Genomic DNA, 25098 nt, shown 5'->3' with positions numbered 1-25098 from the left:
CGTGAACTGGGGAAGAAGCAGCGGAGAAGGTGAGGTCAAATTGGCGGGGCTTAATTTTCCGTTGGGTGTGCAGGGCGAGGCGCCTTCAGTGGCCTCCAGGATGTGGCAAGAAGCCCAGCCCTTAAGGGCTACCTCCAGTGTGGCCCTGGCACCCGCTCTGCAGGGGTAGGGGACGGTTAGGATCACAGGAGCAGTATATGCTGACTCTGGTTAGCTCTTGGCTCTACGTTTTCCCCTTTTTCCTCAGCGGAGTCCAAGTTTGTTGGTCTCTGGACGGAGGCACGAGGCCTGTTTGCTCCAACAGTGGCCTAGAGCCGATTATGAACTTATTGGAGATGGTCTGTTGTCATCAATGTTTATGATTATTATTTTTTCACCGCAGTTCTAGCCCAAAGGTAGGGGCTAAAGGGGCACGGTGAGGCCTGTATTTCCTCTTGAGATATTTTCTGGCATTTTTCACTCAGTTCTCCTCCTGTGTAGATGCTGGCTCTTGATGGAGATCAAGAAACATGTTAGTGACAAATAGTTTTTATTTTGGTTAAATGGGGTTCAGCGGAGGGAACAGCAGGGATCGTGGGTGGCACCAGGGAATAAATCAGAAGCGGGTGGCAGAGTGGGAGGGGCCTCGGGAAGGAGTCTGCAGTCTCAGAGTTCCATCTAGAACAGGGATGGCAGTTACGGGACCTGAAATTAGACACATGGAGACCACAGTTCCCATGCTGCCTCAAAACCCCATTCCAGGAAGGAGTCAGGCCTGGAGAACAGATAAGCTGAAGCTTCAAGGTTAATTGTAGAGCATCCCAGCCAGGTGACAGAGGTGAGCAATTTCGTGTGTGTGTGTGTGTGTGTGTGTGTGTGTGTGTGTGTAAAGTATTGTGGGTGGCAGGGCCTGGGAGCCCACCAGGACAGAGATTAATAGTGCAAGCTCTGGAGTGAGACTGTCTGGGTTTAAATCCCTATACTTAGCTGTGTGACCTTGTGTAAGTTACTTAACCTCTCTGTGCCTCAGTTTAGTCTTCTATAAAAAGGGATGAGAATATCTTTTTAAAAAGTTTTTTTTTAATGTTTGTTTATTCTTTTTTTTCAATATATGAAGTTTATTGTCAAATTGGTTTCCATACAACACCCAGTGCTCATCCCAAAAGGTGCCCTCCTCAATACCCATCACCCACCCCCCCCTCCCTCCCACCCCCCATTGTTTGTTTATTCTTGAGAGAGAGAGAGAGACAGAGTGTGAGTGGGGGAGGAGCAGAGAGAGAGGGAGACACAGAATCTGAAGCAGGCTCCAGGCTCTGAGCTGTCAGCACAGAGCCCAACGCGGGGCTCGAACTCACAGACCGCGAGATCGTGACCTGGCTGAAGTCGGACGCTTAACCGACTGAGCCACCCAGGCGCCCCTAAAAAATTTTTTTTAATGTTTATTTATTTTCGAGAGACAGAGCACGAGTGGGGGAGGGGCAGAGAGAGGGAGACACAGACTGGGAAGCAGGCTCCAGGCTCCGAGCCGTCAGCACAGAGCCCGACGCGGGGCTCGAATTCATGAACTGTGAGATCATGACCTGAGCCGAAGTTGGACGCTCAACCAACTGAGCCACCCAGGTGCTCCAGGGATGAGAAGAATATTTTATCTCTGGGTCTCTGTGCAATCAGATAATACAGAGTAACACTCAAAAATACTGTCTGTCATAGTTATTAGTTTCTCAGAAAATTGACCATGAACATGAGTATGAACCAGACTTACATAAAATGGACACTAATTTTCACTCATGTTGTCAAAAAATTAGGCAAATAAAAAACAAAGCAACGTTCTCCCAGAATCCAGCAATTAGGACAAAACCTTTGAACAAGAAAGGATATTCAGATAGCCAATAAGCTTGTGGAAAGATGTTCTGTTCCACATTAATAATCTTCCAAGAAACACAAATGCAAACCGCAGCCCTATACCAACATATACCTGTCGGAAAGGCACAATGAGGAATGCACATTGGACTGAATTTTGTTGAGATGGAAATATAAATGCATAGAACCGCTTTGAAAAACCCACTGGCCGTATCCGCTTAAGCTAAACAAGCACACGGCCTGTGGCCCAGCAGTCTCGATCTCGGGCCCCGACGCAGCAGGCACCTGTGCGTGGCTCATCAAAAGATGTGTCCAAGGGGCACCTGGCTGGCTCCGTCAGCAGGGCACGTGACTCTCGATCTCGGTATTGTAGATTTGAGCCCCACCTTGGATATAGAGATTACTTGAACATAACAATCGTAAACCAAAAAAAAAAAAAAAAAAGAGAGAGAGAGAGAGAGAGAGGGAGAGAGGTGCGCACAAGGGGGTTATAGCTGCATTATTTGTGATAGTACCACAGTGGAAACCACCCAAGCCTTCATCAACAGTAGAGTGGAGACGTAATCCCTGGTATACTCAGACAGATGGAGTACTTAACAGCGAGGTGGATGGGCGGACAAACCACAGTTACGTGCAAAGCTGTGGATGACCCTCCCGAAGATGGTGTAGAGCGAAAGCAGCCAGAGACGAAGGGTACAAACTGTGATTCCATTTATATGAAGTTCAAAAACAGGCCAAGGCGTTTTATGTTGTTCAGAGGTCGGCTTGTGGGTGTGAGAAGTCATGCCCTGTGGCGTGTAGTCGGTTGCAGACCCGGTGGGCAGAGGTAGACTTGACCTTGCACGTGGATACTGCCCGGCTACTCCGGCCGGAGGAAGAGTTGCTTTCCTCGGCCCCGTGGGGCAACGGCGCGGCCAATGAAAAGCCATCACACTTCCAACTCCCGGTGTTAATCCAATGGACTTTCAGTTTATTATTCTTTTTAATTTTTTTTTTAACATTTATTTATTTTTGAGACAGAGAGAGACAGAGCATGAACGGGGGAGGGCCAGAGAGAGAGGGAGACACAGAATCGGAAGCAGGCTCCAGGCTCCGAGCCGTCAGCCCAGAGCCCGACGCGGGGCTCGAACTCACGGACCGCGAGATCGTGACCTGAGCTGAAGTCGGCCGCTTGACCGACTGAGCCACCCAGGCGCCCCTGGACTTTCGGTTTATAACAGCCTTCCCAACTTACACCTTTCCTCCTTCAAAAAGCGTGCTCCTCCTTTGTTCCCCAGGCTTGCCTCCGTTTTCGCTGCGACTCGTTTGTCCCGTGCTGCAGTCCTCTTTTATTCCTGAATAAACCCATCCCTTGCAGGCAGCAGCACAGGCAGTTTTCATTTGGGAGGTTAACGTGGCTAAGCTCTGGTGGGGGAAGGGGGTTGTGGCTGCAACGGTAGCTTCTGTGGGTGCTGGTGGCGTTCTGTTTCTTGATCTGGTTGCTGGTTTCACGGACGCGGACCTTCTTTGAGCTTGTGAGTTGTGCACGTCTCTCTGTGTACGTTGTACCCGGATAAAACATTTAGGCCACGTGTGGAGTCATCCCTAAGCCTGGAACATTCCCCCTACACACAGCTTCGTCCCAGGCGCCAGGAACGGGAACCACTCCCTCCCTCTCCTGCAGTGAAAGGATTCCAGGGCCAGCCCAGCGAAGGAGGCCTCCAGGAGCCTTGGTTTCGGGGTCGACAAGTGGAGCGATGGCCTCGTTCGCCGCTGTATCCATATCGCACAGAGCCAGGCACAAGGTGATGTTTCATGAATCTCTGCAGGAGGCAGGGAGGGAGGAACGGCAGTGGAGTCGCAGCAGGGGGGGCTGAGTAGGAGTCTCTGTCTTATGAATAGCCTTTGGGTTGTGTCCGGCCCAAGCAGAGTGATGTGGTCATTTATAATGATGTACCTCAGTCAGGATTACCATGCAGAGGTCTATCCTGGAGGCAGACTCGTAGTGTTTCTGTTTGCCCAGGATGAGACGGAAAAAGTCATTCAGGTACTCATTCATAAACTTTAGGTAAGACCTTTACTCTGTGCCATAAAGGCACAGCGATTGCCCTGGGGGAGTGTGCAGGGGGCTGGGGGAGCTTCGTGCCCCGGGGGAGCGTGCAAGGGGCTGGAGGCAGGCGGTCTGCATTCCTGCCTACGTGACCACCTGCCAGCACTGGCCCGAATGGGGCTGCGCTGAGGAAAGGTCACTTTGAGGCAGAGGTAGGTGTGGTGAAGGGACAGGGCGGATGAAAGGAGGGTGCGGATTGAGGGAAGTTCAGGGTCCTTCCCGGGGAGAGTCCTTGAAAACACACACACACACACACACACACACACACACACACACACACGCAGGACTTGACTGGAGCGAAAATAAAAGAGGAGAAGGCACCTCGGCTTGTTTTCGCTGATGTAGGGATGATTGAAGTGGGGGAAAAACCAGCCTCTAAATTGTCATTTCTGGGGCGCCTGGCTGGCTCGGTCGGCAGAGCATGTGACTCTTGATCTTGGGGTCTTGAGTTCAAGCCCCACGTTGGGTGTAGAGCTTACTTTAAAACAACCTGTTACTTCTTTTAGCTCCTGCAATGGCACCCTACTGACCACACGCTTTTCCTTGTGCCTTTTTTCCTATATGTGCCCGATGGCACCTTTTTTTTTCTTAAAGGCACATACACATTATTGTGTCCTAGGGAGAATGTGGTTCAGTAGCATCTGATGGAAGAAATGGTGATCCCGTGGAGTGCAATTCAAGGGACATGAGAAAATCCAGGCCACCCAAAGACAGAGCCCACTGGAGCCTGAAATGCCACCATTCCCAACTCATTCTGTTGTGATGGGAATTGTCCTTTCCCTCCTGTTTTCTGTGTCAGTGACCTCCCAGAAGGGGTGATGGCTCAAAGAGACGGTAACTGTCAGAACTCCGACAACAACCCTCACAACTCTGACCTGGATACGTGAGAACCGTCCCCCAGGGAATGCTGGATGAGGGGAAGGGAGTGCGGGTGTTGGGGAGGCCAGAGCAGAAGCTGAGGCCCAGTTTTGCTGAAGGACTATGAACAGCCAGAATTTGACGCCCCAGGTGAGTGTCACAGGCTGTGGCAGTGGTTCTCAAAGTGGGGCCCCTGGACCGGCCGCATCGGCATCAGCCGGGAGCTCATTAGACGTGCATATCCTCAGACCCACTGGATCAGAAAATGGTGAGTAGGGGGGCGCCTGGCTGGCTCAGTCGGTTGAGCATCCAACTCTTGATTTTGGTTCAGGTCATGATCTCACAGTTTGTGGGATTGAGCCCCGTGGCTCAATCCACTCGGTGTGGAGCCTGCTTAGGGTTCTCTCTCTCTCTCTCTCTCTCTCTCTCTGCCCCTCTCCTCTGCTCTCTTTCTGAAATTAAAAAAAAAGAAAAGAAAATGGTGAGTAGGGCCCCCAGCACTCTGTGTTTGAATGAGCCTTCTGGGCGATTTGAATAAATGTCAAAGTTTGAGAACCTCTAAGGAAAGAGCCATTTTCTTGACCAACTCATCCCTTCTCCCCAACATCCTCTCTCCTTGGGAAAGAGACCAAAACCAAATGGCAGTTGAATCACCATATTGTGTGCCTGAAACTAATGTGCTGTATGTTAATGACACTGGGATTAAAATAAAAACTTCATGCATACATTAACAAAGAGAAATATGTATTTATAACCTTCAAAAACCAAAACCAAAACCCCAAAACCAACAAATCCAAGTCCCAAAAAACCAAAATAGTATTGGATTGAAGCTCATGAATTTGGGATATTTTCTGGAGATCTTTGTCCCTGCCCCAGTCCAATAAAACCCTGCCCCCCTCACACCATAAGAGACCAGGTTTTGAAAACACACTAAATTAGATGTCAAATTCTGGCTCTGCCGCTTACTGGCTGTGGGGACCTGAGAAAAGGATCTGACCCTTGGTTTTCCCATCTGTAAAATGGGGCTCATAATATGGCCTATCTGACCAGGGTTTTCCTGGTGATCCTGGTGCTGTGTACCCAGTTAGAGCTCAGTAGGTGGGTCTGTTGGTTGTCAGTCGTGCAGTGTCACCAGAACTGGAAGAAATTAAACTGGATCTCAAAGAAATCAGCCTGTGATCTTATAGCAGTGGGGGGAAGTGGGAGACCACATGGCAATTCGGAACTGAATGTCTCGGGTTCTGAAACGTGAGTGAGCTATGCTATCCTGTGACCTTGAGTAATATGTAAAGAACAGGGAGATATGAACCAGGCAATGAAGCTTTTAAGGCTGGTGAATTACTTCTGCCCTGTCTGCCAGGGAACTCTTACCTAACAGAATGAATGGTGGGCATTCGCTGGCCTCACCAGTCGTGGTGGGGGTCAACAGCTTGCCAGACTTGATCCCTGAATGACATAGCACTCCTGGCTGGCAAGCTTACAAACAGAGCCGCCCCCATCCCCCACGGTCACCTACCCACAGAATGATTTATGGTCATTCAGTTTTCATTTATAAAACTGACAGTATTCCAGCTGATAAATACTGATGTATGTGAAATTCAGCAGCCGCAGGATGAAAGCCACTGGCCCCATGGCGACATCTGGCCGCCTTACAAAGACCTCATCCCCCGCCCTTCACCCTATGGAATGCTGACTACTATTAGGTATAATAAGAGGGTTTAAGGTCCACAGGAATACGACGATAGGGTGAAACTCAACCAGTGGGTTCTACAGCTGGGGTAGATCTCAGCTAGAAACATTGGGAATCAGATTCGTGAGGAACACCATGCAGCGTGACCCTCCTACAGCAATGTGTTTTTGCAGCATGGCGGGAGGCTGGTAACTTTGGTAACTGGGGACATGTATGTGGTGGCCGTGAGCGGGCTGGCATTTGCACCAGTAGGTGGTCTGCAAAAGCAGTGGCTCTGGTTTCCTCGGAGAACCTTCCGTGTGACAACAGTTCCAGTGAGGGGATTGGTAGTGCCTTTTATCTGCAGATTTCAAAGTTCTTGACATGAGTCAGTGTTTCCTAATACCTGGTAGGAGGTGATTGTGTTCACTTCTCCAGACAGAGAGCCTGCAGGGCACCCCGGGCAATGGCGTCATCAGCCACGGAGTGACTAAGTGCTCACCTGGCCCCGAGTGTGTGTCGTGACTGTCCCCTGTCACCGGCGCGGTAGCCAGCATGGGGCAGGGAGCACCAGGGGAGAAAAGCAGGACCGGGAAGAAACAAAGTACAGGGTTCTCCGCACCTTGGTTCCCAAACTTGGGGCTGTATCTCAATCACCCATCAAGCATGTTAGTAACTCGGATCTCTGGTCAAAATGGTTTCTCCAAAGATTCTGATTCAGTAAGTCTGGGTGACAGTGGGGACCGGAATTCTGGATGTGACAAACTCCACAGGTGACCCCGATGCACGAGCAAATTTCGCTCTTCAGGGTCAAAGAGTAGACTCTGGAAGGAAACCCGGGGAGGAGGGGGTCGGCGTGAGAATTTGTCTTCGCAGCTGCCCCCAACACACACTGTCCCCGGGGAGGGTTCACTTCCTCTCTACCCCACGCAGGGGGTCGCAGCTGAACCCCACTCCCCTCAGCACAGGGGTTCTTAACCTTCACGCACCTTTGAGAAGCCGATTTTTAAACACCTCCCTGAAGAACATCCACGTGCCTGCACGGTTGAGGCTGTGATCTCAGGAGTGGCCCTAGGAGGCAGGGGTGGCACCAGGGGAGGCCGACAACCATACGCGAAAACTTCACCCCAAACCAAGAGAAGCCGAACAAAACGTTAAAGATCACGTGCTGGTCTCTTTTAGTCCTACTCTACATAGTGCCTCTCACGGCTGCACGGCCATTTCCAGTAATGACAACGAGGCGCCTAGTGTATCGAAGAATTCAGAAATGCTACCTGGGGTTTACCGTGGATGGGTCTCCTTGGCACTGACTAGGGAGGTCCCCCCTCCTCGTAACGCTGCCTTTCTGATCGCAGAGCCCGGAAAGCTGAAAACCCTATCTTCCGCAGGGTCTTCTTTGCAAGGCCCCTTGCAGCTGAATGTAAGTCAGGTTACACCCCACAGTGGGTGCATGTGGCAGAGGTCTCCCTGGGCCGCTCCTGGAGACTCTCTGCAGGCAGGTGAGGCGGCTAACGGGGTACCCTTTCCGGTGTCCAGCCGCCGGCATCCTGGGCATCGCGAGGCATCTGCAGCTCCTGCCTTCCGGGTCTCAGCGGTGGTGGTATATTCTAGAACTTGCACAATCACTGGCTGGATTAGAGGAGAGGGCTCTGGGCTGGGCATCCAAGGATGACTCCCAGAACACCCCCCCCCCCCATGGGCCTTTGAGGGAAGCCGCTCCCTCTACAATGGTCAGTGAGGTGAGGACACTGAGATTGTTGAGTTCATGGCGACAACCCAGGGATGAGAAGGCTGCTGGCAAACACCACGAAGCTGGGGACTGGTCGTCGATGAGCTTTTGTGACCTTTCTAGCACATTGGCACAGCATGTTATGCGAAATCCTTATACATCTGTCTGCATTTTTGTGAGTGAATCTTCAGGGGTTGAGTTCCTGGACCAGGGGGTATGTAAACTTTGATAGGTATTGTTAAGTTATTCTTCAAAAATGTTTTAGTAATTCACAGTGCCATCAACACTTTACCTCACCTTTATTAACACAGAGGGGGCAAAAACCCAGGCATGACTTTTATTTATTTAAAAAAAATTTTTTTTTAATGTTTATTTATTTTTGAGACAGAGAGAGACAGAGCATGAACGGGGGAGGGTCAGAGAGAGAGGGAGACACAGACTCTGAAGCAGGCTCCGGACTCTGAGCTGTCAGCACAGAGCCCGAGGCAGGGCTTGAACTCACAGACCGTGAGATCATGACCTGAGCTGAAGTCGGCCGCTTAACCGACTGAGCCACCCAGGCGCCCTGGCATGACTTTTAAAATATCCACCAGCATGGTAAAATAACCCTAGAGCGGTAGGACTACTGATCGAATGAAAACAGAAGCCCGGCCGAGCAGGACAGACACACGCCTCGCCTGTCAGATGGACGCCAGCCGGATGGGCACGTAGATGTTGAGTATCAGCTCTAGTGTAACCGATCTTCTCAATCTTTAATAGTACGTGAGGAGACAAATGGTAGCTCCTTGTTGTTCGCTTATGTCTCTTGGATGTATCAATGATCTCAAGGGATTTTTTGGGCCAGTTTTAAATTTCTGTTTTACATCTTGAATTTCAAAAAGTTAACGCAAAGTGTCCCAGAGTCAAGTTCCGCAGAACTGTTTTACGAGATTACTGTAGGTCAAGCCTTATGCTAAGTTTTGGAGATAAAATAATAGTTTCCACTCTTGAAGAATTTATGGTGTGTCGGAAAGACCAGCCAGGCACATGTGCGTGCACACACGCGTTCACACAATGGTAATTTCAAAGCAAGGGGCGCCAGGATTTCCAGGACAAAATGAAATCATTGAGTACTTTTTAATACATATGTGGGGGGGAAATGTAGGGAACACAAAATCATCAAAGAGAAAGCAGCTATCATCTGGGCCAGTCTAATAATGCCTGTAATTTAAAACCAAATGGAGGGGCGCCTGGGTGGCTCAGTCGGTTAAGCAGCCGACTTCGGCTCAGGTCATGATCTCGTGGTCCGTGAGTTCGAGCCCCGCGTCGGGCTCTGACAGTTAAGAGCCTGGAGCCTGTTTCCGATTCTGTGTCTCCCTCTCTCTGACCCTCCCCCGTTCATGCTCTGTCTCTCTCTGTCTCAAAAATAAATAAACATTAAAAAACTTAAATAAAAATAAATAAATAAAATAACGATGACAAAGAAAGTCCAAAGTCACATATCGTAATACTCCAAATGTCTAGGATGCAATTGAAAATCACTCATCGTACCAAGAACCAGCAACATCTCAATTTGAATGAGAAGGCACATTCGACAAATGCCAACACGTACATTACACAGATGGTGGGATTACCGGACAAGGATTTAAAAACAGTCACCACAAAAATGCTTCGACGCTCAATTATGAACCTGCTTAAAACAAAAGAGCAGCAAATCTCAGCAAAGAAATAGTAGGTGTAAAGACGAATCTAACAAATAGATGTGAGGAAAGACTTTGTAGGAGGGAAGAACATTTGGGGTTAGGTTAAAAAACATTACCCCTCCTCTGGTTTCCTAGTTTTAAGTCTTGGGAGAGGAATTACACAGTTTCCTTAGCTAACTAGAATTTCAAGAGCCCTGCCTTCAGAAACTCACTCCACTGAATCTAAATCTTGCCGGCCTGGCATTTATGCTCGGAGACAGCCACCAGTCACCGTCTTGGCGAACGTACAGTCCCCCTTTCTCCCCTCCTCCCCCCAGATCTAGGGACCCAACCCCTTGCTTCTCTCCCAGGCCTGCTGTTGGCTCAGCTTGGAGGCTGATGCTGGAACTCATTGTTTCAGGGTGCAGAGCAGGCCCAGGGGAGCATCAGGAGTCACACAGTGGCCTGTCCTTTGTAGCCACCTTGGCTGGGCAACTGGAGTGCTCAGGACTAGAGTACTAATGGGCTTTAGCGTCCCCTTCAGGCTAGTGTGGCTGGAAGCCCTCCTTCCTATGACTGCCAGTGATACAGAAGACTTTCAGTATCTTAACCGTTGACGTATCCATATCAGTATGCCTGGCTGAATATCAGACTTGCCTGTAAGAAAGGATAATGATTGGGGTCTTAATTCTAAGGGTAATGGGAGCCACAGAAGAGTTGTGAGCAGAGAATGACATTTGCATTTCGGAGATCACTGGGGCTGTGGAGAGGAGAAGGAGGAGTCAGGATGGCTTGGTCGACAATTAGGAGCCTATCTCCCCAGTCCAGGCAGGAGCAGATGCGGAGAATCCACGAAGTCAGTAGTGTTGCACTGGATGTGGTGGGAGGAGGGGACGATCTGCGGTTTCTGGATTTCCCATTGGGGTAGATGGAGGGTGGTTATACCAGATGAGAAGGGAACCAATGAAAAAGGCCTGAGTTTGGTGGAGAAGATCAACAGAGCGACTTTGGAAATACTGAGTTTAAGATGGTTTTGAGATATACCAGAGATATCAAGTAGGCAGCCGGGATATGTAGGTTTGGAGCTCCGAAGAACATTCTGGACTAGAGTTACGAGTTCGTGAGTCATTGATAAGAGGGTAATAAATAGGGGTCCCTGGTGGCTCAGTCGGCTGAGCATCCGACTTTTGATGGACGCTCAGGTCATGATCCCATGGTTGTAGGGATTGAGCCCTGAGTCAATGAAGACATTAAGCTGGGAGCCTGCTTAAGATTCTCTCTCTCTCCCTTTCTCCCTCTGCCCCTCTCCCCCACTTGCACGCACATGCTCTCTCTCTCTCTCTCTCTGTCTCTCTAAAACAAACAAACAAAGAAGAAGGTACTAATGAAGATGTGTGTAGGATGAGATCAGTCTGGAGAAGGTGGAGTGAGATTATGTGGGAACCCTGACTCCAGGAAGTCTAAAAGTTCATGGGTGAATAAAACAAGGAGCAGATCACAGAAAGATAAAAGTTTGGAAACATTACGAATACCACAAATATGAGATCCAGAAAATACCATAATATTTTAAGTAATTCTTTGCCTGAAACACTTCTATGTTTCTCTGCCGTTTTTGCTGATTGTCACCTTCTCAAATTCACTGAGATACAACTAATGTACAATATACCGTATCTCTTTAAAATAGACCATTCGATGAGTTTTAGCAGATGTATACACCCGTGACAACATTGTCACAATGAACATTCAGAGCATTTCCATCACCCCAGGAATTTCCTGTGCCTCTTTTCAGTCGATCCCCACCTTCCATCCCTGGCCACCAATCTGGAATTTTATGTAAATGAAATCACACGGTAGGTGCCCTTTTTTGCCTGGCTTCTTTCACTCGGCATAATGATCTTGAGAGTCGTCTGTGTTGTCATGTGTATCAGTGATTTATTCCTTTTTGTTGCTGAGTAGTAATCCACTGCATGGATGTATCACAGTTTATGTACTCACCTGTTGATGGACATTTGAGTTGTTTCCAATTTTGTGCTATGGTAAGCCCTTTTTTAAAGTTAATTAAAAATTTTTTTTAATGTTTATTTATTTTTGAGACAGAGAGAGACAGAGCATGAACAGAGGAGGGTCAGAGAGAGAGGGAGACACAGAATCGAAACAGGCTCCGGGCTCCGAGCTGTCAGCACAGAGCCCGATGCGGGGCTCAAACCCACGGACCGCGAGATCGTGACCTGGGCTGAAGTCGGCCGCTTAACCAACTGAGCCACCCAGGTGCCCCTGCTAATACTTATTTTAAGGATTTTTGTACCTATGTTCTTGAGGGGTAACGTTTGTAATTTTCTTACTTTATAATGTCTTTATTGGGTTTTCGTATCAGGGTATACTGACCTTATAAAATAAGTTGAGATGTATTCTCTCTTGCCTCTGTATTTCAAAAGAGTTTGTGTAAGCGGCCTATTATTTCTTCTTTATTTTCTAGAATTTACCAGTGAAACTATCTGAACTTGAAGTTTTCTTTGTGCAAGGAGTTTTGATAACAATTCCATTTATTTAATCAAGATAGGGTTATTTAGGTTCTCTGTTTCATTTAGTATCAATTTTGGGAAGTTACGTTTTTCAAAAATTTTGTCAATTCATCTGAGTACTGATTTTTTTTTTTTTCTGGTATAAAGTTCTTCATAATAGTCTCTTTTTGTTTTTCTCTTCAGATTGTAGATGACATTATTTTAGTAACAACCTATTGAAATAGAACTCACATATCATAAAGTTCATCCTTGTGTAGAATTCAGCGGTGTTTAGTGTATTTACAGAATTGTGCAACCATTGTTCACCACTGTCTACTTATAAAGCATTTCTTCTAACCCCAAACACCATACCCATTAGCAGTCACTCCCCACTCTCCCTTTTCCCTAGTCTCTGAAAACTACTAATCTACTTTCTATCTTTAAAGATGTCCCTACTCTGGGGGTACCTGGGTGGCTCAGTCGGTTAAGCGGCTGACTTCAGCTCAGGTCATAATCTCACAGTGTGTGAGTTCGAGCCCTGCATCAGGCTCTGTTCTGACAGCTCGGAGCCCGGAGCCTGCTTCTCTCTGCCCCTCCCCTGCTTGCTCTCTGTCTCTCTGTCTCTCTCAAAAACAATAAACATTAAAAAAAAAAAAGATGTCCCTATTCTGGACATTTTAATAAATGTAATCATGAATATGTGGCCTTTTTGTGTCTGACTTAGCATAATGTTTTCAAGGTTCTTCGATGTTGGGTCATGTATCAGTTTCATTCCTTGTTATGGCCAAATAACATTCCATTGGATGGATAGACCACATTTTGTCTGTCTTCATCAGTTAACGAATATGATGGTTGTTTCCACTCTTTGTTACAAAAAAAAAAAAAAAAATGCTACTGCGAGCATTTGAATACAGGTTTTGTGGGGCGCCTGGGTGGCTCAGTTGGTTGAGCGTTTGACTCCCTTGATCTTGGCTCAGGTCATGATCTCATGCGTCGGGCTCCGTGCTGACAGCCCAGAGCCTGCTTGGGATTCTGTCTCCCTCTGTCTCTGCCCTTTCCCCACTGGTGCTCGTGCTCTCTCTCTCTCCAATAAAAATTAAGAAAATAATGTCTTAAAAGAACGAATACAAGTTTTGTGAGGACGTACCTTTTCAGTTCTCTTGGATATGTATCTGGGAGTTGAATTGCTGGGTCATATGATAACTCTATGTTTAACTTTTTGAAAATCTTCCACACCGTTGTCCAAATAGCCGCACCATTTTGCATTTCCACCAGCACTGTATGCGGGTTCCGGTTTCTATACAAAATGCTACATCCTTGCCAACTCCTGTCATTTTATGACTTTTGATCGTAGACGTCACGGTAGATATTTAACGATTCGGTTTGCATTTCCTTTATGACCCGTGATACGAGCAACTTTTCATGAGCTCAGCGCTCATTGGTATATCTCTTTCAAAATCTTTGACCTTTTAAAACTTGCATTATTTGTACTTTTCTTCTTGCATTGTAAGGGTTCTTTATATATTTTGGATACAAGTCTTTTATCAAATATGTGACTTGCAAATATTTTCTCCTGTTCTTTTGGGTTGTGCTTTCAGTGTCTTGATGCTGTCCTCTGAGTCGCAGATGTTTTTAATTCTGATGACCAATTTTTCTCTTATCGGTTGTGCTTTTGTGTCATACCTAAGAAACCATCGCTAAGGGCACAAGGATTTACTTCTTTGTTTTAAGAGTTTGATCATTTGAGGGGCGCCTGGGTGGCTCAGTCAGTTAAGCGTCCAGCTCCGACTCAGGTCATGATCTTGCAGGTCGTGAGTTCAAGCCCCGCGTCGGGCTCCACGCTGACGACTTGGAGCTTGGAGCCTGCTTCGGGTTCTATGTCTCCCTCTCTCTGCCCCTCCCCTGCTTATGCTCTGTCTCTGTCTCTCTCTCTCTCAGAACTAAATATTTAAAAACATTTTTTAGTAAAAAAAGTTTTATAATTTTAACTCTTAGGTCTCTGCTCCCTTTTGAGTTAATTTTTGTGTATGGTGTGAGGTAAGTGCTCAAATTCGTTCTTTTGAATGTGGATCTCCTCAACTATATATTTTGTTTCTAACTTTATCTTTATTATTCCCTTTCTTCTAGTTACTTGGGGTTTACTTTGCTCTTCTTTTCTAGGTCCTTATGGTGGAACTTTAGGCCTCTGTTTTTAAACCTTTCTACTTTCCTAACATAAGCACTTAAAGCTATAACTTCCTTTCTAGGCACTGTTTACAGCCCACAAATTTTGACTTTTTAAAATTATCATTCAGTTATAAGTATTTTTGAATTGCCCTTGTGATTTCTTCTTTGATCCAATGATTATTAATTAAAAAAATTTTTTTAACATTTATTTATTTTTGAGACAGAGAGAGACAGAGCATGAACGGCGGAGGGTCAGAGAGATAGGGAGACACAGAATCTGAAGCGGGCTCCAGGCTCCGAGCTGGTCAGCACAGAGCCCGACGCGGGGCTCGAACCCACGGACCATGAGATCATGACCTGAGCCGAAGTCGGACGCTTAACCGACTGAGCCACCCAGGTGCCCCTCATTTTGTTTGATATTAATATAGCTTACTCTAGCCTTCTTTTGCTTACTGTTTGCATGGTATATCATTTTTTTATCCACTTACTTTCAATTTATCTGTGTTTTATATTTAAAATGCGTGCCATATATTTTAGGCTTGCATTACATACTTTGCGGTGATCTCTGCCTTTTATATTGAAATTTTTATTTCATTATTATTTCAAATAATTATTGATATAGTTGGATTTAGGTCTAGCGTTTTATTTTATTAGTTGTTTTGTTTGTGTTTATTTCTTTTCCTTTCTATCCTCATTCCTGCCTACTTTTGGATTATTTCAAACGTGAAAAAAATTCTATTGTAATTTATTTGTTAGCTTTATAGCCTTATCTTTTTTTTCATGGCTGCCTTAGGGATGAAGATATACATCCTTAAGTTTCACAGTTTAGAGTTACGATTATACCACTTCGTGTAAAACGTAGAAACCAAACAACCGTGTAGATCATTGTCTCCACATTTGTTATGAACTGTAGAAAACTATGTTATAATTTTGGCTTTAAACAGTTGTGTGTATTTTTTATAGGAAGAAAAAGTAGTCTTTTCATATTTACCATTTCTGATTATCTCCATTTCTTCTTGAAGATTCTAGTTTCCCTTTGGTATCATTTCTTTTTAGCAGGAGAAAACTTGCCTTTAGCACTCTTAGAGTAGGGATGAATTTTTGTGGCTTTTTAAATTTGGAAAATGTGTTTTCCTTTTTAAGGATTGTTAGATCATTTTTTAGATCATTCACATCTAAATGATCACTTAGATCATTTAGATCACTTAAAATTTTTTTTTAACATTTATTCATTTTTGAGAGAGTGTAAGCAGGTGGGAGGCAGAGAGAGAGGGAGACACAAAATCCGAAACAGGCTCCGGATTCTGAGCTGTCAGCACAGAGCCCGACACAGGGCTCGAACTCACGGACCGGACCGCAAGATCAGGACCTGAGCCGAAGTCAGATGCTTAACTGACTAAGCCACCCAGGCGCCCCAATTTAGATCATTTTTCAAGTAATATCTAACGTGTCATTAATTCTATCTAGTATGTTTTATCCCAGGCATATTTTTCTCGAGAATTCCATTTGGGGTCTTTCGAAATATATCTTCTTTGTCCTTAAGTAGGCCATGCTCTCCTCTTATATGTGTGGAATACAGCCGTTTTAAAGCTCAGTAGTTGAATGTTCATCTACGAATTCAGTCACATCTGGGTCTGTTTCCATTGAACGATTTTCGTCCTCATTCTGGATTGATTGCATTGTCCCTGCTTTATGCCTACTTGGTAACTGGACTGGACACCAGACGATCTAATTTTACTTTTGTCAAGTCCCGGATATTTTTGTGTTCCACTAAAAATTCCTGGGTTGTTTGTCTTTTTTTTCTTTTTCCGGGTGGCACACAAGTTGCTCGGAAACAGTTCTATCCTTTTGAAGCTTGCTCTTAGGTTGTGCCAAGTGAGCCCAGAGCAGTGTGGAGTTTCTCTTTCCCCACCACTGAGGCAATACCTTTCTGAGTTTGCACCCGATTCCCCCTGAATCATGAAGCCTTTCCACTCTGGTGAGCAAGAAGACAGACGACTCCTGGCCCCGCGTCACCTGCGGGGATTGTCTGACTGCCCCTTTCCCGTAGCCCTTTTCCTGGCTTCAGGTAGCTTCCACACAGGCACTGAACGGGAGATTCCAGCCCTCAGTTCTGCGAATTCCAGCCTCCCTGCATCCCCAAACGCCTAACTCTGTCTCAACTCAAGGAGACCGCTGAGCTCTGTGCAGGTTCCGCCTCCAGTGCTATGTCCTAGAAACCATCCCTCCGGGCATCATGCCAGGACAGTCACAGGGCTTGTCTGATGGACTTCTTTCAGGGCTCACTATCCTGTGCTGCCCATCGTCCAGTGTCCCAAATGGTTCTTTCCTGTATTTCATTCAGGCTTTTCAGTTCCCTAGAGTAGAAGCCTAAACCTATTCTTTTAATGTTTATTTATTTATTTTGAGAGAGAGAGAGAGAGAGAGGGAGAGAGAGCGAGCACAAGATGGGGAGAAGGGCAGGGGAGAGGGAGAGAATCCCAAGCAGGATTCATGTTGTCATCACGGAGCCCAACGTGGGGCTCGATCTCATGAGCCGCGAGACCGTGACCTGAGCCGAAATCAAGAGTCGGATGCTTAACCAGCTGAGCCACCCAGGTGCCCCAATAGGAGGGTAAACCTAATCTCTTTTATTCGATCCTGGTCAAAAGTTGAATTCTTTCACCTGCATTTTTGACTATTTTCACAGACATGAAATTCTGGGTTGGCGAGTTTGTTGTTTTTTCCCAGCATTGTAAAGATGTTTCACTGTCCCCGGCTTCCACGGTTTCAATAATTGGTCTCCTGTATGTAATGTGTCATTTTTCTTTGCTGCTTTCAAGATTTTTTTCTTCTTTCTTTCTTTCTTTCTTTCTTTCTTTCTTCTATTTATTTTTAATTTATATTATTTATTATTATTTATTTACATCCAAGGTAGTTAGCATCTAGTGCAACAATGATTTCAGGAGTAGATTCCTTAATGTCCCTTACCCAGTTAGCCCAACCCCCCTCCCACAACCTCTCGAGTAACCCTCTGTTTGTTCTCCGTATTTAAGAGTCTCTTATGTTTTGTCCCCCTTCCTGTTTTTATGTGATTTTTGCTTTCCTTCCCTTATGTTCATCTGTTTTGTATCTTATATCCCTCATATGAGTGAAGTCATATGACATTTGTTTTTCTCGGACTGACTAATTTCACTTAGCATAATGCCCTCCAGTTCCATCCACATAGTTGCAAATGGCAAGATTTCATTCTTTTTGATTGCCGAGTAATACTCCATTGTGTGTGTATGTATATATATATATATATATATATATATACATACACACACACACACACCACATCTTCTTTATCCATTCATCCATCGATGGACATTTGGGCTCTTTGCATACTTTGGCTATTGTCGATAGTGCTGCTATAAACATGGGGGTGCCTGTGTCCCTTCGAAACAGCACACCTGTATCCCGTGGAGAGATACCTAGTAGTGCGATCGCTGGGTCGTAGGGTAGTTCTATTTTTAGTTTTTTGAGGAACCCCCACACTGTCTCCCAGAGCGGCTGCGCCAGTTTGCATTCCCACCAACAGTGCCAGAGGGTTCCTGTTTCTCCACATCCTCGCCAACATCTCTTGTGGCCCGAGTTGTTAATGTTAGCCACGCTGACACGTGTGAGGTGGTATCTCCTTGTGGTTTTGATTTGTATTTCCCTGATGAGGTGTGATGTGGAGCATTTTTCAAGATTTTCTTTTCCGAAGAACATGACTGTGGCGCTGTGCAGTGGAGAATGGTCTGGAACGTAACAAGAGGAAATTAGGGAGGCCGATGCAGTACCTTCCCAGGAGGTGACAGTGGTGAGACTACACTGGGGCCCGTGGAGATGGAAGAAAAGGACAAAGGTAGGGCACTTGGGTGGCTCAGTCGGTTGAGCGTCTGACCTTTGGCTCCGGTCACGATCTCGTGGTTCATGAGTTCGAGCCCCACGTTGGGCTCATTCACTGTGGTCGGTACAGAGCCTGCTTTGGATCCTCTGCCCCTCCCCTTCCTCTGCCCCTCCCCTGCTCATGCTCTTTCTCTCTCTCTCAAAAAGAAATAACACTTTTTTTTAAAAAAAGGACAAAGTTAAATTATGTATTTTAGAAGTAGGGTTGACAGCAGTTGGTTAGAAGATCGAGGTGAGGGGCAAAGTGGGAGGTTGAGAACGGCTCCTTGGTTTCTGGAGTGGGAAAACGGGTAAATTTAGGATGATGGCAGCAGGAAAGCAGGAAAGGGCCGCTGCGGGGAGGTACGGGGTTCCATTGGGGAGCCTGTTCAGTGTGCGAGATACACAAGTTGGGGTACTAAGCAGCTTAGGGGAGAAATCTGGGCTGCATACGAGACGGACAACAGGAGGGCTTATCTGCCCCCTGCCCCCCATCCATGCGGAGGGCAGAGGGCAGGCGGGCAGATTTCAAAGGCAGAGTGAGGGGCCAAGTGAGGCAAGCCCCACTGTCCCTCAAGACCCAGCAGCAAGTGAAGGGAAGAGCGTACTCTGGAGAAGCTTCTCACACGGAGACCAGAGGAGCAAGGATCATGTGCTTCTGCTGTCATCTTTACGGTGGGAGGAGTTGGCAGAGGGAAGACCCGAACTCAGCCCCGGGCGCTGCCAGCATCCGGCGGCTGGGCTGGGAAAGAAGGTCCCATGAAGAATATGGAGAAGGGACCGGCAGGGATGTTTTCCCAACAAAGGAAGACGTCTCGAGGCCGAGGTTGAGGAAGATCAGGGTCCCTCACGACAGCCCAGGCTCATCGCTGCGGCAGGATCTTGGCAGGGAACCTCTCAGGCCACACGCTGGGCACACTTTTGGCTTCCCCGGTTATGGTCGTATGGAGAATTATTTACCCTGATCAATGCACCCTGAGTCTGGGAGGAAGATTTATAGGTTTATGGGCCCTAAAAATCTGTTTTCCTAATGCTGACTGGAAAACAGTTTCCGAAAATACACACGGGTAGGTATTGAAGGCTACCTCCTTTCTGTGGCTTATGTTAGCTTCTGTATAAGGAAAAAACAGTCCTAGATTACCATGGCAATATACGATGCCTCCTCACAGGCCTTTAAAGCCCTCTTATTAAGCCTCTGGATTTCCTTGAAGAGCAGGTGAAAGCAAATATTTTAACCTGATCCTAAAGAAAAAGGGGCGAGAGCAAGCAGCCTGGCGCCTTTCTCCTAGAGCCCTGGGCAACCAGGCGGTTGTCTCCTCCAGGCCTAAAGCACGCAGGCCAGAAACTGCTCCCGGCAACAGAGCCCTGGAACAGAAATGAGAGAAGACTGTGTAACCAACACACCCGGCATGGCGGGGAGGGTCCTCAGGGAACAGATCCACATCTCAAACTCCTTGAGGGCAGGGGTTGTATTTTCCCATTCTTTTCATTTCTCCTGGTCGCTAGCACATCCCAAGATCTCCGTACACATTTTCTCGCTGGTGGGTGACACAGGGTGTCTCTGGGGGGGGGGGAGGCTATGGAAGAACCTAGATTTTATGCAGCATCAAGAGTTTATATCGCATCAACAGTTGTCAAAGATGCGCCTGGAAGCGACACGGTCAGCTCAGATATGGCCGACATCGTACAGGCGGGCTCTGGGTTTTAAGGAGAAAACCTAGAAGAAACAAGTAAGGTGAACTGAAAGCGTGAAGGGAGGTCAAGAGCAGAAGAAAACGTTGGAGTCTGTTGCAGAATTGTCTGCCTTGCATGAAGGCGTGTGTTTTGAGCACTCACCCAAGAGATATTCATGGAGAGCTTACTATATGCGCGACATTGTACTAGGGGGGTCCTGGCAGTTACAGGGATAAAATACGTGGCATTTTCTATCCTGAAGAGGCCCCTGTCCAAGTGAGGACATCCTGGAGATGTCCTTGACCAAATCACCCTTTGGAAGCTAGATGGAAACAAAGAAAAAAAAATTTATAGCAACCCAACGAGATTTTTTGTGGACACAGACAGACTTAGGCTAAAAATGTATGCAGAAAGGCCTAGGCCCTAGCATAGCTAAAACGATCTTGAAGAAGAACAAAAAGTGGGAGGAATCACTCCCTCATATTTAGGCTTACTATATAGCTACAGTAATCAAGACAGTCTGATATCGATGGAGGGAAAGACACCTAGATCAAGGGAACGGAATAAAGAACCGAGAAGTATACCCACACGGCACAACTGATTTTTGACGAAGGCACGAAGACAATTGGACGGACATAGGAATTGGCCCGGAAGTGAGACCGCTTTCCTTTGAGCACCGCAGTGGAATCGGAGAGCGCCATGACCTTGGACAAGTCCCTTATCCTCTCTGGGTCTCCTGTTCCATCCATCTAACAGAGAAGGTGGTTTAATTTCAAGAGATTGTCCCAGCTCTAACGTTCTTGGACTTCATGAATCTCATTCCTTAGTGGAGGTTCTTTAAGAAATGGTGTATGGGTTGGGGCACTTGGGTGGCTCAGTCGGTTATGCGTCTGACTCTTGATTTCCGCTCAGGTCATGATCTCATGGTTCGTGAATTCGAGCTTTGCATCGGGCTCTGCGCTGACAACGTGGAGCCTGCTTGGTATTCATTCTCTCTCTCTCTCTCTCTCTCTCTCTCTCTCTCTCTCTCTCTCCCCCGCCCCTCCCCCACTCACTCCCTCTCTCAAAAATAAATAAACTTTAAAAGAAAAGGCATATGGGGATTTAAAGGTTGACCACCAATCTCTGCACCTTCTCCGACAGACGAAGTTGTTTCCATCATTCCATCAATTCTTTGGGAAGTGAAAATTCAAGCATCTCACCAGAGATGTGTCAAATCAATCTGGAGGAAAAAAAAGACCTTTTCCAAAAAAGACAATGCTTAAAATAGTAATATATAGCTTTTGTTAATGTGTAACATAAAGGATCTAAGCATGGGAATTAATAACTACTCTGCTTGTCTAGTAGTCCTAACTGTAAATAATACTTCAAAATAATCAGCGACAACTGTGATATGACATGAATATATCTTTGATTTTTAAAATTGAAATGTGATTGACATACAATATTCTGTTCGTTTCAGGTGTACAATATGATCCCACGTTTTTGTACATTACGAAATGAGCCCCATGATAAGTGTAGCTACCGTCTGTCACCACATAAAGTTATTAGGATATTGTTGGCTGTATTCCCCACAGTGTACCTTATATGCCCATGACCTACTCACTTTATAACTGGAAGTTTGTACCTCTTAATCCCCTCCATCTTTTTGCTGCTCCCCCAACCCCTCCCCACTCCAGTAACCACCAGTTTCTTTCTTGTATCTCCGAGTCTGTTTCTCTTTCGTTTGTTCACTTGTTTTGGTTTTTTTTTTTTTTTTTTGATTCCACATAGAAGTGCGATCATACCATATTTGTCTTTCTTGGACTTATTTCACTTAGCATGATTTCCCCTAAGTTCAGCCCGAAGGACAACTTCTGTACGTTGAAAAACCAACCAGGGGCGCCTGGGTGGCGCAGTCGGTTCAGCGTCCGACTTCAGCCAGGTCACGATCTCGCGGTCCGTGAGTTCGAGCCCCGCGTCGGGCTCTGGGCTGATGGCTCAGAGCCTGGAGCCTGTTTCCGATTCTGTGTCTCCCTCTCTCTCTGCCCCTCCCCCGTTCATGCTCTGTCTCTCTCTGTCCCCAAAATAAATAAACGTTGAAAAAAAAATAAATAAATCTATTAAAAAAAAAAAAAAAGAAAAACCAAACGACGAAAACCACTACCCACCCCACAAGCCAAGCAAAAACAAAACAAAAACCAACCACCCAAACATTCCTGGCTCCTGCCTTTAATCCCAAAGACTTGGAAGGAAGCCATTTGCCACCTATGCACCTGCTTAGTAGCAACGACAGGGATAATAATAGGTAGCAGTTTTAAAAACAGATACCCATCAAGGCCATTTAGCGTTTTCCCACACAGAAACGGTGATCTCACAGCCGAGCAGCGGAGGGCAGGAAGAGGCCAAGTTCCTGTTTTAGAAAGCCCTTGGCTGGTTGACTCCCTGCAAAGAGAACAGGTAGCCCGGGGCCCTGGGGCGCAGTGGCCGCAGGGCTGCCCGCGGACCGGCTCTCGGGCGCCCTCTGCCGTGCACTCGGCCTGGCGCCGCTTTGGCTCCTTCCCCCCCGGAGCCCCGGGATTCTGACCCTGCTAGCTGCTGGGTCCCGCCTCACCCGCGTTCCCGCACCCTGCCGCCTTGAGCCCTCTCTGCTCATGAGAAAGGCAGAAAGGCCCCGTGCAGTTTTCTAGGCCTGCTTCAGAAACATCCAAAAATCTGTCCTCAGAGATGTGCTGTATTATGTCATCCTCAGACAGAGGCAGGGTTGGGGGCGGGGGCGGGGTTGGAGGGGGTGGTCTTGCAGAGAGAGCCTTGCTTTCAACCCTCTGAATTATGACAACCAAAGACATTTTTTTTTTCAAGAAATGTAACTACTGAATGTGCTTCTTACATATTCTTACACAGCATGCTCTAGAGGGAATCTCACCGGGAATCACTGTTCCAGAATCTTCTCACCTGCCTGCCCCACTCTCCTCCCCGGTGCACGCCCGCCGGCCCCGCAGCCTTCCAGGTGGCGTGGTGCCTTAACCGCACGCCCATCTGCTAGATGTGTGGCAGCAGGCAAATCACTAAACCTCCCTGGGCTGATGACATCAGCCTCATAAAGGCCATTCATCGACTGATGCGTTCAACACAGGTCTGCTGAGCAGCTAGTTGGACTGGGCCCTGGGCTTGGTGCTGGGGATCCAGGAGTGAAGAAGACCAGATACTTTCTTCACTCCCAGCAAACTTCCCACCCAAGGAGGTAGCCTGACTGAAAACCAGATAGAGGCGACAGAGGCAGCAGTGAGTGAGAGCTGGGCCTCGCTGGGAGTTGACCGTGGACAGTGTCTTGATTCTGGCAGTGACAGTGAAGGGGTGAGAAAGAACCAGAGGCAGAGCACGTTTTGAAGGCGAGGCAGAAGGATACGACAGTGCTAAGGAAGAGGGAGGCCTCATGGATGGCACACAGTTCTCTGGCTGTGACACACGGGACTCCCGCGGGTTGCTCTAACTTGTACCTGAGATGATGCACGGGAAGGTGGCCCGCCGGAGCCTGCGTGAATTGGAGACCGTGTCTTGAGTGCGCTGTTGATCAGTGGACCAGGAGCGTTTCTCTTTGGGGACGCACGTCTGATGCAACGTTGTGCAGAAACAGCTCTTCACAAGGATGCGTATTGAATGATACTGTTTGACGTCTGGGATGCGGAAGAGAGAAAGTCGAGGGTTGTGTTTTAATGGGATGAGTGCAAATTTTAACTGCTTTTAATTGTCAAAAGGTAGGAGACACGCGCATGTAACTCTGGCAGAAGGGCTAGAACCAAGGCAGGACCTAGGAATGACATAGGGGAGTGGAGGCCAGGAGGAACGGAGGAGGTTCGAGCCAACTCAGGAATTGGCCTAGATTCTTCGCAGTCTTTCAAAACTGTAACCAAGTGAGGCTCTCTCACACTTTGACATGAATGCAGTGCCTTTGTTATTCGGCTACTGGGGCCCCGGAGTAAGAATAAACACCAGATTCGCAAGAGCTGTGACATCTTTTTTCTAATCTGGGGGGGCAGTAATTGAAATGATCATAATATGAGATGACTGTCATATCCTTGAGGTGCTCATAATAATAGTCGTGATGACACCATTTATAGCATCCAGTCGACTGAGGACTGTTCCACCCCAAGCAAGGAGAGGAGAGGTCAAGAGTCAGGCCAGCCTGCAACCTGTCTGTCTCAAGCCCAGTCCTGTGTGACAGGAAGACTAGAGGGACCCCGCTACGTCCTTTGCTGGTTCCTGGGTCCTCTTTGGGCATGGGGGACGGGACAAAAGACAGAGCTGGGACCTCTGCATTCTAAATGAGCTCCAGATTTCTGTAGAAGCAGAGCGTCTCTTTGCTTTGCTGCCAGAGAGAGAGAGAGAGAGAGAGAGAGAGAGAGAGAGAGAGAGAGAGAGAAAGAGAGAGAGAAAGAGAGAAAGAAAGAGAGAAAGATTCTTCCCCAGACCTGGGAAGCTCCTGGCGGGTCCTGGCTGGCCCCCAGCTGGAGAGAGCTTGCTGGCTATTGCAGCTACTCACTGGCAGGGGGCGCTGCTACTTTACAATTTCAAAAGCAGCCCACTTTTCCAGCCAATGCTGCTGGGTTCTGTCTCCGTGGGTTTCCTCAGCCCTCCGGGAGAGGCTGGGAGCCTGCAAGCCCAGGGCAAAGCCGACAAGGCCTGCGGAGTGCTGGCCTTCCTGGGGGCGCCTCACGGAGCCCGGAGCTGGGCTTTCTGCAGCCGCGCAGACTGCAGTAGGCATGCCCTTTACCCCCGTTTTGGCTGTCGGCCCTGAAGCTTCTGTTCAAGAAGACACATGGATTTTTATTTTGCTTTATGCTGTGCTTCCGCTCTGGCTCATTGCTCGCGTGCTGCAGACCAAGCCAGTGGCCTCCCACTTCTGAACTACCGTCCGGTAACCATCCTTGCAGAATCGAGAGAGCCCCGGGGGCCCCCATCGTGGCCTTCGGGGTGCAAGGTCTGCATTGAGCAGCTACTTGTCGTAGAAGGGTGTGCAGAATGTCTGAGCTAGGAGG

Source organism: Prionailurus viverrinus, chromosome A1, assembly GCF_022837055.1.
Source record: "Prionailurus viverrinus isolate Anna chromosome A1, UM_Priviv_1.0, whole genome shotgun sequence".
NCBI lineage: Eukaryota > Metazoa > Chordata > Mammalia > Carnivora > Felidae > Prionailurus > Prionailurus viverrinus.
The sequence above is the reverse complement of the archived record's forward strand: the minus strand, read 5'-3'. Positions refer to the sequence as shown.